General features: G+C 40.0%; 1 protein-coding gene across 3 annotated transcripts in view; it reads left to right on the top strand.

Moving 5' to 3' along the window:
• The window catches only part of SLC36A2 (solute carrier family 36 member 2), a 72,719-nt gene that overhangs the window by 17,430 nt on the left and 42,005 nt on the right, over window positions 1-13,284 (top strand). The gene's annotated exons all lie outside the window — the stretch shown is intronic.

Here is a 13,284-nt window from a genome sequence, read left to right as displayed (position 1 = left end):
TTTCTCCAGCTCTGTCTGGGACCCTCTATTGTCGGTGGTGGTAGCCAGGCACCATCTAGTTGCGCTGGACTCAGTCTGGTGGAGGCTGTCGTACTTGTGGTCCATTAGTCCTTTAGACTGAACTTTCCCTTGTGTCTTCAGTTTCCTTCAATCTCCCTTGCTCCAGATGGGTTAAGACCAGTGGAGTATCTTAGATGACCGCTCTCAAGCTTTTAAGACCCCAGGCTTTACTCACCAAAGTAGGATGTAGAATCTTTTCTTTATAAACTATGTTATGCCAATTGAGCTAGATGATCCCTCAGCCCAGTAATTCCATCCTTCAGGAACTTTGGATGTGTCTATGGAGTTTCCATGACCTTGCTTTGGTCAGGTTGTGCTGGCTTTCCCAGTATTGTGTACTGTCTTACCCTTTATCAAAGTTACCACTTGAGATAGAGTTTTATTTTTGTTCTAATACATGTATCGAAACTTTGTCTTCACATCACATAAACTTCTTGGTCATGAGTTTCCTAATCTTTTAAAATCAAAACTAATGGAGTTGTACAATTTAAATTAGAAAATTTAATTAAACATAAAGGAGTTTCCAACTGCAAAGTGTTGTATATTGTCTTCGAGTAGATTCTGACTCATAGCCACCCCATAGGACAGAATAGAACTGTCCCATAGAGTTTCCAGGGAGCTCCTGGTGGATTTGAACTGCTGACCTTCTGGTTAGCAGCCAGAGCACCTAACCACTACACCACCAGGGTTTCCATATTTACAGTGGCTATTATGTGTTAATGGAAACCCTGGTGGCATAGTGGTTAAGTGCCACGGCTGCTAACCAAAGGGATGGCAGTTTGAATCTGCCAGGTGCTCCTTGGAAGCTCTATGGGACAGCTCTACTCTGTCCTATAGGGTCACTATGAGTTGGAATCGACTCAATGGCACTGGGTTTGGGGATTATATATTGGAGCCCTGGGGGCGCAGTGGCTAAGAACTTGGCTGCTAGCCAAAAGGTCGGCAATTGAAATCTACCAGCCACTCCTTGGAAAACCTATGGGGCAGTTCTACTCTGTCCTTTAAGATTGCCGTGAGTTGGAATCGATTCGATGGCAACAGGTTTGATTATATACTAGTCTCTACTTCTACATTTGAGAAAGGGTAATGCTGCTTATGTATTTTTTTTAATTTATGATTAATATCCAGTCAGTAAAATTCACTCTTCTGTGTACATTTCTGTGAATTCTGAGAAATAAATAGGGTCGCGTAGCCACCAGCACAATTAGGAAACAAAACGAAGACTTCCTCATGCTGTGTCTTCTCCCCCCACCTCTGACCCCTGGCAACCACCATCTGTTCTCTGCCTTTATTGTTCTTTTCCTTAATGTCATATAAATGGAATCATACAGTATGTAACCTTTAGAGACTGGTTTCTTTTACTTAGCCTATTGGATTAAGATTCACCCATGTTGTCCAATGTATCAATAGTGCTTTCTATTGTTGATCATCACTGTATAGATATACCACATTTGTTTAACCAGTCATCTGTTGAAGGATGTTTGGGTTGTATGCTCAGCAACAGAAAGCTTTTGTCCATTATGAATAATGTTGGTATAGCATTTATGAATAAGTTTTTGTGTGAGCATGAGTTTTCATTTCTCTAGTACTAGAATTGCAAGGTCATGTGGAAACTGTATGTTAAACTTTATAAGAAATTGCCAATGATTTTTCAGAATGGTTTTATCATTTTACATTCCTACAGAATGTGTGCACATGCCAATTGCTCTGCATCTTTGTTAGCACTTGGTATTATCAATATTTTTATTTTAGCCTTTCTAATAGATGTATAGTGGTATTTCACGGTGATTTAATTTGCATTTTACTAATGACCAATGATTTTGAGCATCTTGTTATGTACTTATTTAACACCTGTATATCCTCTTTGGTGAAGTGTCTGTTCCAGCCTTTCACAATTTTTTAAAATTGAGTTGGTGTTTTCTTATTGTTGAGTTCTAAGCGTTCTTTATATATTCTAGAAGCAAGCCCTTTGTTCGATGTGTAATTTTCAAATATTTTCTTTAGTCCATAGCTTGTCTTTTCATTCTGTTAACAGTGTCTTTCATAGATCAAGAGTTTTTAATTTCGATATAGTCCAATTTATCAAAAGTTTTATTTATGGATCATGCTTTTGGTGTTGTATCTAAGAATATTTTGCCTAACTGAAGGTCACAAAGATTTTCTCCTATGTTTTCTTCTAGAAGTTTTGTAGTTTTGTTGTATATTTAGGTCTACGATCCATTCTGAGCTAATTTTCATTTAAGATGCTTATAGGTCAAAGTTCATTTCTTAAAATAGGATGCTCATTTGTTCCAGCATCATTTGTTGAAAAGACTATGCATTCTCTGCTGAATTCCCTTTGCTCCTTTGTAAGAAGACAGCTGTTGTTGTTGTCAGGTGCTATCGAGTCGATTTCAACTCATAGCGACCCTATGCACAACAGAACAAAACACCGCCTGGTCCTGTGCCATCCTCACAATCCTTTCTATGTTTGAGCCCATTGTCGCAGCCATTGTGTCAATCCACCTCACTGAGGGTCTTCCTCTCCTTCGCTGACCCTCTACCCTACCAAGCATAATGTCCTTCTTCAGGGACTGATCTCTTCCTGATAACAAGTCCAGAGTATGTGAGACATAGTCTTGCCATCCTTGCCCCTAAGGAGTATTCTGGTTGTACTTCTTCCAAGACAGATTTGTTCATTCTTTTGGCAGTCCATGGTATATTCAATATTCTTCACCAACATGACAATTCAAAGGCATCAATTCTTCTTTGGTCTTCCTTATTCATCGTCCAGCTTTCACATCAATATGAGGTGATTGAAAACACCAAGGCTTGGGTCAGGTGCACCTTAGTCTTCAAGGTGACATCTTTGCTTTTCAACACTTTAAAAAGGTCTTTTGCTTCAGAGTTTGCCCAATGGAATGCGTCTTTTGATTTCTTGACTACTGCTTCAAGTCAGCTAGCCATATGCATATGGGTCTATTTCTGGGCTTTCGATTCTGATTCTCTCTGTCCTTTCACCAATATCAAGCTGACTTGGTAACGGAAGATTTACATTAAAATCAGGTAGTGTCAGTGCTCCAACTTTTTCTGGTTCCTTTGGCTTTTCTTACAAACTTTAGAATCAGCTTGTCAATATCTACCAAAAAAAAAAAAAAATTCTGCATAGATTTTGATTGCAATTGTGTTAAACCTAGAGATCAACTTGAGGAAAATTGACATCTTAACGATACTAACTCTTCCAGTTCATGAACATGTTTCTACATTTATTTAGGTCTTCTTTGACTTCTTTTATCCTTTTTTTTTTTTTAGCGTATAGATTTTATACATTTTTGCTGGGAGGTTCCCAAGACCAACCCCAGATTCAGTGATTCACTAGGAAGACTCACAGCACTCAGCATATAGTTGTACTCACGACTTTGATTTATTACAGTTAAATATATTTTGTTTATTAAAATAAAATTAGCAAAGAGAAAAGGTGCAAGGGACAAATTCTAGGGAAAACTGGCACAAACTTCTAAGGGTCTTCTTCCAGTGGAGTCACACAAGATTCATTTAATTCCCCAGCTATGAGTTGGACAACATGTGTAAAATATTGTTACAAGCAATCTCTTTAGATCCTCAGCACCCAGAGCTTTTATTGGGGACTAGCTACTTAGGCACCCCTGACTGGCACACACCCAAATTCCAGCTCCCAGAAGGAAAGTAGGTGTTCAGCATAAACCACCTTTTAAGTTTAGGCATAGTGAGTCACTCTTATTAGTTAGAATGGTGGGAACATTCTAAAATCCAAGGACCAACTTTTCTTTTTTTATTGTGCTTTAAGTGAAAGTTTACAGCTAAAGTTAGTTTCTCATACATTTATACAGACATTGTTATGTGACCCTAGTTGATGTCCCTATAATGTGTCAGCACATTCCCCCCCTCCACCCCAGACTTCCCATGTCCATGCAGCCAACTCCTGTCCCTTTCTGCCTTCTCATCTTCCTTCCGTCAGGAGCTGCCCATTTAGTCTCACTTATCTACTTGAACTAAGAAGCACACTCTTCTGAGTATCATTTTATGCCTTACAGTCCAGTCTAATCTTTGTCTGAAGAGTTGGCTTTGGGAGGGGTTTCAGTTCTGGGTTAACAGAATCCAGGGGCCATGTCCCCCAGGGTTCCTCCAGTCTCAGCCAGACCATCAATCCTATCTTTTTACTAGAATTTGAGTTCTGCACCCCACTTTTCTTCTGCTCTGTCAGGGACTTCCTGTTGTGTTCCCTGTCAGGGCGGTCATTGGTGATAGTCAGGCACCATCTAGTTCTTCTGGCCTCAGGCTGTTGGAGTATCTGGTTTATGTGGCCCTTTATGTCTCTCGGGCTAATATTTTCCTTGTGTCTTTGGTGTTCTTCAGTCTCCTTTGTTCCAGGTGGATTGGGACCAATTGATGCATCTTAGATGGCTGCTCACTAGCTTTTAAGACCCCAGACACCACTCACCAAAGTGAGATGCAGAACGTTTTCTTAATAAACTTTGTTATTCCAATAGACCTAGATGTCCCCTGAAACCATGGTCCCCAGACCCCGGCCCCTGCTATTCTCCAAGAACCAACTTTGCAAGTGGAGTTTTCCAAGGATAGCAGTTCGGGCCTGCCATGTTAACTCTTTTCTACACAATATATTTCATTAGACTTACACCTAATTATATAATTTTTGGAACTATTATAAATGATAGTGTTTTTTAAATTTTGAATTACAACTGTTCATTGCTAGTACATAAAAATGTGATTGATTTTTGTGTATTGGCATCGTACCCTGCAGCCTTGCTAAGCTTAATTATCAGTTCCAGAAACTTTTCAATATATTATTCTTTGAAATTTTCTACATAGACAGTGTTACCTGTAAATAGAAATAATATTTTTCTTCTTTTCCAATTCATATGCCTTTTATGTATTTTTCTTGTCTTATTGCACTGGGTGGAATTTCCAATACAATGTTCAATAGGAATGCTGTGAGCAAACAACCTTTTCTTGTTTCCAGCCTTAGGGGGAAAGCATTCAGCCTTTCATCATTAAATATGATGTTAGCTTGAGTTTTTAAAATTTGTTTTGCTTTTTGTAAATGTTATCAGGTTAAGAAAACTTTCTTACTAGTTTGCTGAGAGTTTTTATTGTGAAATAATATGATCATAGAATTTCTTTTTTTTAGTCTGCTAATCAATAGATGATATTGATTAATTTTCAAATTTTGAGCCAGCCTTGCATTCCCAGGATAAACCCACTTTGCCATGATGTATTATCCTTTTTTATATATAGATATAGTCAACTTACTAATATTTGATTGAGGATTTTTATGTCTATATTCATGAGGAATATTGATCTATAGTCTTATTTTCTTGCAGTGTCTTTATCTGGTTTTGATATTAGACTAATGCTTGCCTCATAAAATGAGTTGGGAAGTGTTTCCTCCTCTTCTGTTTTCTGGAAGAGATTGTGTAGAATTGGCAATATTTTTTCCTTGTTTGCTAGAATTCACTGGTGAAACTATCTGGACCAAAGTTTTCTTTATTGGAAGGTTTGTATCTTAGTTTCCTAGTGCTATTGTAGCAGAAATAACACAAGTGGGTGCTTTTAAGGAACAGAAATTTATTTTTTCACAGTTCTGGAGACTACAAGTCCAAATCAGGGTCTTGGCTGTGTTGATTGCTTGTAGGTAGTCTTGGGTGTTCCTTGATTCCTTGGTTTCTAGAGGATTCTCATACGGCATGTTTCCCACCTCCCTCAACCTCCACCCCCACGTGTATGCACATCTCTGTGTCTAATATGCCCCTTTTAAAACTCAGAAGTGATTATATTTAGAATCCACCCTACTTGGGTATGATCTAATTAACTATATAACAAAGAATATCCTGTTTCCAAACAGGATTACATCTACAGATATAGGGGTTAGAATTTCAATACATATTTTGGGAGTTGTTGTTGTTGTTGTTAGGTGCCATCAAGTCGTTTCAACTCATAGTCACCCTATGTACAACAGAACGAAACACTGCCCGGTCCCGTGCCATCCTCACAATCATTGTTATATTTGAACTCATTGTTGCAGCCATTGTGTCAATGTATCTCGTCGAGGGTCTTCCTCTTTTTCACTGACCCTCTATTTTACCAAGTATGATTTCCTTCTCCAGGGACTGATCCCTCCTGATAACATGCCCAAAGTTCATGAGATGAAGTCTTGCCATCTTTGCTTCCAAAGAGCACTCTGGGAGGGATATACATTAATGTATAACAGTTTATAACTACAAATTCAATTTCTCCAGTAAGTATAGGTCTAATAGCTTATCTCTTTCTTCTTGAGTGACTTTTGATCCTTGTAAGGAATTGGTCACTTTCATCGAAGTTGTTGAATTTATGAGCATGGACTTATTATAGTGTTCCCTTATTATTATTTTAATGTCTGAGGGATCTAGAGGTTCTTTTGTTTCTGTATTGATAATTTGTGTCTTCTATTTTTTTGTCACTCTCACTGGAGGTTTATCAGTTTTATTAATCTTAAAAAAAAAAAACTAGATCCTGATTTCACTGATTTTGCCTATTATTTTTTGTTTTTGTTTTCAATTCCATTGATTTGTATTCTTATTTTTATTTTCATTCTCCTGCTTGCTTTAGGTTTAATTTTCTCTTTTTCTGATACCTTTTTTGTTTGTTTGGTTTGGGTTTTATTTGTTTGTTGTTTTTGTTGTTGAGAATATGCAGAAAAACATACACCAGTTCAACAGTACAACTCAGTGACATTAATTACATTCTTCGAGTTGTACAACCATTCTCATCCTCCTTTTCTGAGTTGTTCCTCCCCCATTAACATAAATTCACTGCCCTCTAAGGTTCCTATTTAATCTTTCTAGTTGCTGTTGTCAGTTTGATCCCATATAGATAGTTGTTAAGAGAGTACAGACTTTTTTTTTATTAGATAAGCTAGACTATTGTTGGGTTTTAAGAGGACCTCAGGGGATATTTTTGGTTTAAGTTTTAAGGAGTATCTCAGGGCAATAGTTTCAGGGGTTCATCCAGTTTCTATGGTTCCAGAAAGTCTGGAGTTCTTGGAAATTTGAAATTCTATTCTGCAATTCCCCCCTTTTGATCAGGATTCTTGCATAGGATTCTTGCATAGAATCTTTGATCAAAATGTTCACTAATGATAGCCAGGCACCATTTAGTTCTTCTGGTCTGATGGCAAAGGTGAAGACTTAGATTATTGATTTGAGACCTTTCTTCTTTTCTTATATACGAATTTAATGCTATGCATTCCCCTCTAAGCACTGCTTTTTTGCATCCCATGTATTTGTTGTTTTATTTTTTTTCATGCAGTTCAAAATATTTTCTAGTTTTTCTGAGACTTGCCCTTTGACACATATATTATTTAGAAATGTATTGTTTCATCCCCCAAAATTTAGAATATCCCAGATATCTTTCTGCAATTCATTTCTAGTTTAATTCTGTTTAATTTGGAGAACATTCTTTGTATGATTTAAATTCTCTTAACTTTGTTAAGGTTTCTTTTACACCCCAGGATGTGGTCTATCTTGGTAAATATTCAATATGCACTTGAAAAGAATGTGTATTTGGCTGTTGTAAGCTGGAGTGTTCTATAAATATCAAGTAGGTCAAATTATCTGATGATGTCTATTCAGTCCATCTACAGCCTTACTGATTTTCAATCTACTTATTCATTTTATATGATGTTTCTTAGCCCTTTGCTGCACCCTGTGGGCTATAAAGTGTGTTCCTTGTCTGATTAGATATAACTCGGTGACCCAAATTGGTTCAGCATCTTTTGTTCCAGTACCTTAATGGTGTTTTTGGCATTTGCATCTGTCATGGGATATGCAAAGCCCAGTCCAGAGTAAGTATCTATTCCTGTGAGGACCCATTTGTAGCCACCTGGTGCCACCGGTGTCATTGTTCCAACATAATCAACCTGCCAGCTATGTGCAGGGCCTTCCCCATGGGGAATCTGTCCCATAGCCATCTGAACCTCTGTTTTTTTTTTTTTTTTTTTTTTTTTGCTGGCAGGCAGAGCAGTCCTTATTGGCATTTTGTGCCTTTGGGGGTGCAAGGGGGATGTGACTAGATTTAGCTCATCTCTGCATTGCTGCAACACCCCATGTCCACTCATTTCGTGGACCCAGTTGCCCACCTCAAGTGAATGTACCAACAGGTCCACTTGCTGATTCCAATCACCTTCCAATCCAGGAAAGGGTTTTTTCTGATGGACTTCAACATGTCCTACCCTAATGCACCTTCTAACTTCCTAGAGTGATTTCCACAGGTCATGCCCCACAAGGGCGTCCCTTTAATAACCCAATTGTCCATTGCCCATTTGCCTGATTGTTTAGCCAGGCCATTGGCCACCGCCTATAAATCAGTAAAAATCCAGACATATGGGCTCTCACCATTGTACAATTTTTCCATCACATCTAGAAAGACAGCATGCAGCTCAGCCCATTGAGCTGAATTGTTCTTACCTTCTTCAATCAAAGTATTTCCATCTGCTGGTCTTAATGCAGCAGCTTTCCACATCACATGTTATCCCTGTACCCCTAGAACTGCCATCCCTGAACCAAGCAGCCTTCTGCTGGTCAGCAGAAAGTTGTTCATAGGGCACTGTCTATGTAGCAATGGGCTCTGGCAGCTTCTCAGGTGGTTCCAGGGTAGGACCTATGGGAAAAGAGGCTACCTGCTCTTGGATATGGTGCGTGTCTCCCTGCATTCGTCTAGTAGTTTCTTGTATGAGCCATTTCCATTTTATTATGGAATTATTTTGGGTACCACCTTCCTTATTAGAGTGTTTCTCTGACATCACCCAAGACATTATGGGTATTTCAGGTCTCATGATGATTTTATGTCCTTCTGTCATTGAGGCAGTCTCAGTCAACGCCCCATAGCAGGTGAGGAATTGTCTTTCAAATGATGTGTATAGTTCTGAAGGATATAGAAAATTTCTAGTCCAGAATCCCAGTGGCTGCTGTAGGGTGGAATTCTCAAGTTTTTGCCATAAGCTCCAAACTGCAGAAGAACATGTGGTAGACACCTCCAAAATCACATCCAATTGTGGATCTTAAGGGCCTAAAGGCAGGGAGAGTGAGACCACTTTCTGTAATTCCAACATAGGCTGCTGTTGTGCTGCTTCAAATGGTCCCAGGTGGGAGTTCCCATCATTAAATACCTCCCAAATGGGGTGAATAGAACTGACTTGTTTGGGCCTCTTTAATGCTGGGGGACCAGCAGGAGTTTCCATTGGTCCATCCAACCTTCTGTAGTGCTGCATTAGAACTTTTGTCTCAACTCCATCGGTGTCTGCTATATTCATCCCATTTCTTATTAACCATCTAAAAATCTCTGTCCTGCTGGAGTATGTTCTTCCCCCGTTGCCTCTTCCCATTCTTCTACGAATCACCCTTATGTTTCTTGCATTTATAAGACCCATGTGGGGAAGCTGTGCTGACAAATCCAAAAACGCTTCTAGGATTTTTGCTTTGTTTCACAGTAGCAGGGTTACATGGGGTACTCCCTTAATTACCATATCTGCCATGACCTGTGAAAGGGGCATACTCATTGGATCAATATCCTGATCACCATAAAGTCATCCCAGCATGGCTTGCATAAGGAGCACATCATCTGTTTCCTCTGGAGTGTTCCACTGCATATTTAGAAGGAGAAAGAGGCAGTTTCCCTTCTCAGGGTGTGCAAATTTTACCCAGTCCACCAAGTTGACGGTCCTCTCTGGGATAACCTGTTGTGTAACTGGATCTTATATCATTATTTGTGACTGTTCCATAGTGAGTTGTGGGTCTTACATCAACCCTAACATACTCTTCCATTTTGCTGCATTCAAAACTAAATACACTACACCTAAATTTGTTACTTTCACAATTCACTTTAGTAACGGTTCCTCAGGAAGCAGACAAGACTGATCTACAAACTGAAGCAATTCATTTACACTATACCCCCCTGGTTTCAATAGTTTCTTGGTTTTGCCCATTTCCCATCCAAACTACCTTCTTGGTGACCAAACAGCACTTCCTGTTGTTCTGACATGATTTTTCCGTTCTGGGTTGGCCCCAAGACTAGCGGTTGCAGTTCTGACCCAGCTGGATCTGGGCTTTGTTCAGTGCTAAGCCCTTACATTCTTTTTCCCCACCGTTGCAGCTATTACTGATAACAGAAACCAAGGAATCATATGTCTGGCCTTTACCTTATCACTGCTTTTCTATATGCATTCAGCTAGCCAATTCTTCAGGAATTAGACCCATCCTTTCTAAATCCCATGAATAGCTTTTGCCTTGGGTAACTGACTGCTGTATAACAGCTGCTTCAATCTATGGGCATTTTTTATCTCATCCAGAAACCAAAGGTTTCTCATTCTCCCGTTTATCCCCTTTTTTCCAAAACCGTGTATTCCAGTGAGCTTGGGCCATTGCAGCGAAACCCACCATTCTCACACCAACTAAATGAATAATTTCTTTTATAAAGATGAACACAAATCTGGTTTCTATGAGGCAGTGGTTAAAGATGTCCCAAATGTCCAGCTTTTCCAAACTGCTATACCACACCATCATCTCTAACATCAACTACTCCTCTTCAGTACTCTCCCTCTTGTCATTGAGTTCCCTAATTCACTGCAACATCTCACAGAACTCGAATCATATCGAGGAAATGGCTCATGCAGTTGTGGAGGCTGGCAAGTCCCAAATCCTTGGGGCAGACGTAGGCTTCTCCTGACCCACGTGGCTGCAGAGGCTAACAGCCCACACCAGCTGTTGAGACCACAGGCTGCTGGCTCACGAGGCTGTGTGGAAGCTGGTGAATCAGGTCAGATGACAGGTCACTGGCCCACGGGGCTGCAGAGATTGGTGAATCCCAGAATTGGCAGGTCAGATGGCAGGACTCTGGCTCAAGTCCCAAGAACCAGAGGTTAGATGATCATGGGCTAGGCATGGGATATGGATGCAGAGAGAGAGAGCCCCACCAGGGCAACCCCACATATACCTTAGATGCAGACCATATTCCAGGGAAGGGATTGACTTGAGTGAGGGTGGGACTTGAGCCACGCCCTCCTGCAAGGCTATGACCCAACACACACTCCACACCAGTCCTGCCCCACCAACATGTAGAGGTCAGGATCCACAACCCATAAAATGGAGGCCAACCACACAATGCTGGGAATCATGGCCTAGCTAAGTTGACACACTACCCCAACCCTCAGAGGTTCCGTATACCTTATTTGCATAAGTATAGGCAGTTTTGCCCAGTCATTGTGTGTGAGTCACAAAGACCGTGGCTACAAGGGCCCCATTAAGTAATTCATTGAACCGCACTACCTTTTGACCAGGATTCTGCTATAGAATCTTTGATCAAAATGTGCAGTAATGGTATCCAGGCACTTTCTGATTTTTTCTGGCTTCATGGCAAAGGAGACAGTTGTTAGTGGCAATCAGACGTGGAGTCTAGTTCCTCCTTTACCTGGCACTCCTTGCTTCTGCTGTTCCAGTTGAATAGAGACCAATTGTTGCACCTTGCACGGCCACTTGCAAGTTTTTAAGGCCCCAGACACTAAACAATGAACTAGGAGGTAGAACAGAAATATTAAAAAAAATATTAGGACAGTTGTCTGAAATGACCCAGGAAACCACGACCCTGGTTCTTGGAACCAAAGAAACAAATTCCATGAGGCATTTATTTATACATAAGCAACATCAGTAACTGCTTTTCATGCACCTCAGCAGGAACTACATTCTGCAAACCTCAGAATGCATATTTCACTTTACTTGGATCCACAATCAACATTCATGGAAGCAGCAGTCAAGAAATCAAATGAAGCATTGGGAAAACCTGCTGCAAAAGACTCCTTTAGAGATGTCATTTTGAGGACTAAAGTGCACCTGACCCAAGCCATGGTGTTTTTAACTTCCTCATATGCATGCAAAAGCTGGACAATGAATAAGGAAGACTGAAAAATTGATGCCTTTGAATTACGGTGTTGGCGAAGAATATAGAATATACCATGGAGTGCCAGAAGAATGAACAAATCTGTCCTGGAAGAAAGTACAGCCAGAATGCTCCTTAGAAGCGAGGATGGAGAGACTTCATCTCACATACTTCAGACATGTTATCAGGAAAAGACCAGTCCATGGAGAAGGACATCATGCTTGGTAGAGGGTCATCAAAAAAGAGGAAGACCCTCAATGAAATGGATTGACACAGTGGCTGCAACGATGGGCTCAAGAATAACTACGATTGTGAGAATGACTCAGAACCAAGCAGTGTTTCATTCTGTTGTACATAGGGTCGCTATGATTTGGAACCAACTTGACAGCGCCTGACGACGACAATGATAGATTGCATATTATTAATGTAAACACAGCAGTGTCCATTTATTAAGGCACAAACTCCTTCGTGGGAGACTAACAGGAAATCTAATGCTATTCTATTATGTAAAGCCGTAGCCCGAACTTCAGATACTTCTCAGGTTGTGGTCTTTACAACTTTGCTAAGTTTATCAATGGAAATTTCTAATTCAAGAGTTATAACATCTAAACTCATTTAAAATTTGATTATTTCCTTTAATGCAAGAATCAGCTATTTCAGTAACTAATAACACTACACTGACTAGACAGTATTTTATGGCAAGGATTTTTCTTGTCTCCTAACTCTTCATTTTAATGTTTTTAAGGTTTCTTTTTTTGGTCTCAATTTTATGTTCCTCTTTTATTTCTTACTTTTCCTCTTGGCTAATTAACTATGTATAAACACAAAGAAATAGCATAGCAAGAACCAGTTCAAATCTGTAGGTAAAAAAAACAAACCCGTTGGGGACCATGGTTTAAGGGGACTTCTAAGTCAGTTGGCAAAATAATTCTATTATGAAAACATTCTGCATCCCACTTTGAAATGTGGCGTCTGGGGTCTTAAATGCTAACAAGCGGCCATCTAAGATGCATCAATTGGTCTCAACCCACCTGGATCAAAAGAGAATGAAGAACACCAACGTCACACGATAACTAAGAGCCCAAGAGACAGAAAGGGTCACATGAACCAGAGACCTACATCATCCTGAGACCAGAAGAACTAGTTGGTGCCTGGCCACAACCGATGACTGCTCTGACAGGGAGCACAACAGAGAACCCCTGAGGGAGCAGGAGATCAGTGGGATGCAGACCCCAAATTCTCACAAAAAGGCCATACTTAATGGTCTGACTGAGACTAGAG

Source organism: Elephas maximus, chromosome 2 (genome assembly GCF_024166365.1).
Source record: "Elephas maximus indicus isolate mEleMax1 chromosome 2, mEleMax1 primary haplotype, whole genome shotgun sequence".
Taxonomy (NCBI): domain Eukaryota; kingdom Metazoa; phylum Chordata; class Mammalia; order Proboscidea; family Elephantidae; genus Elephas; species Elephas maximus.
This window is presented reverse-complemented; position numbering and strand designations above follow the sequence as displayed.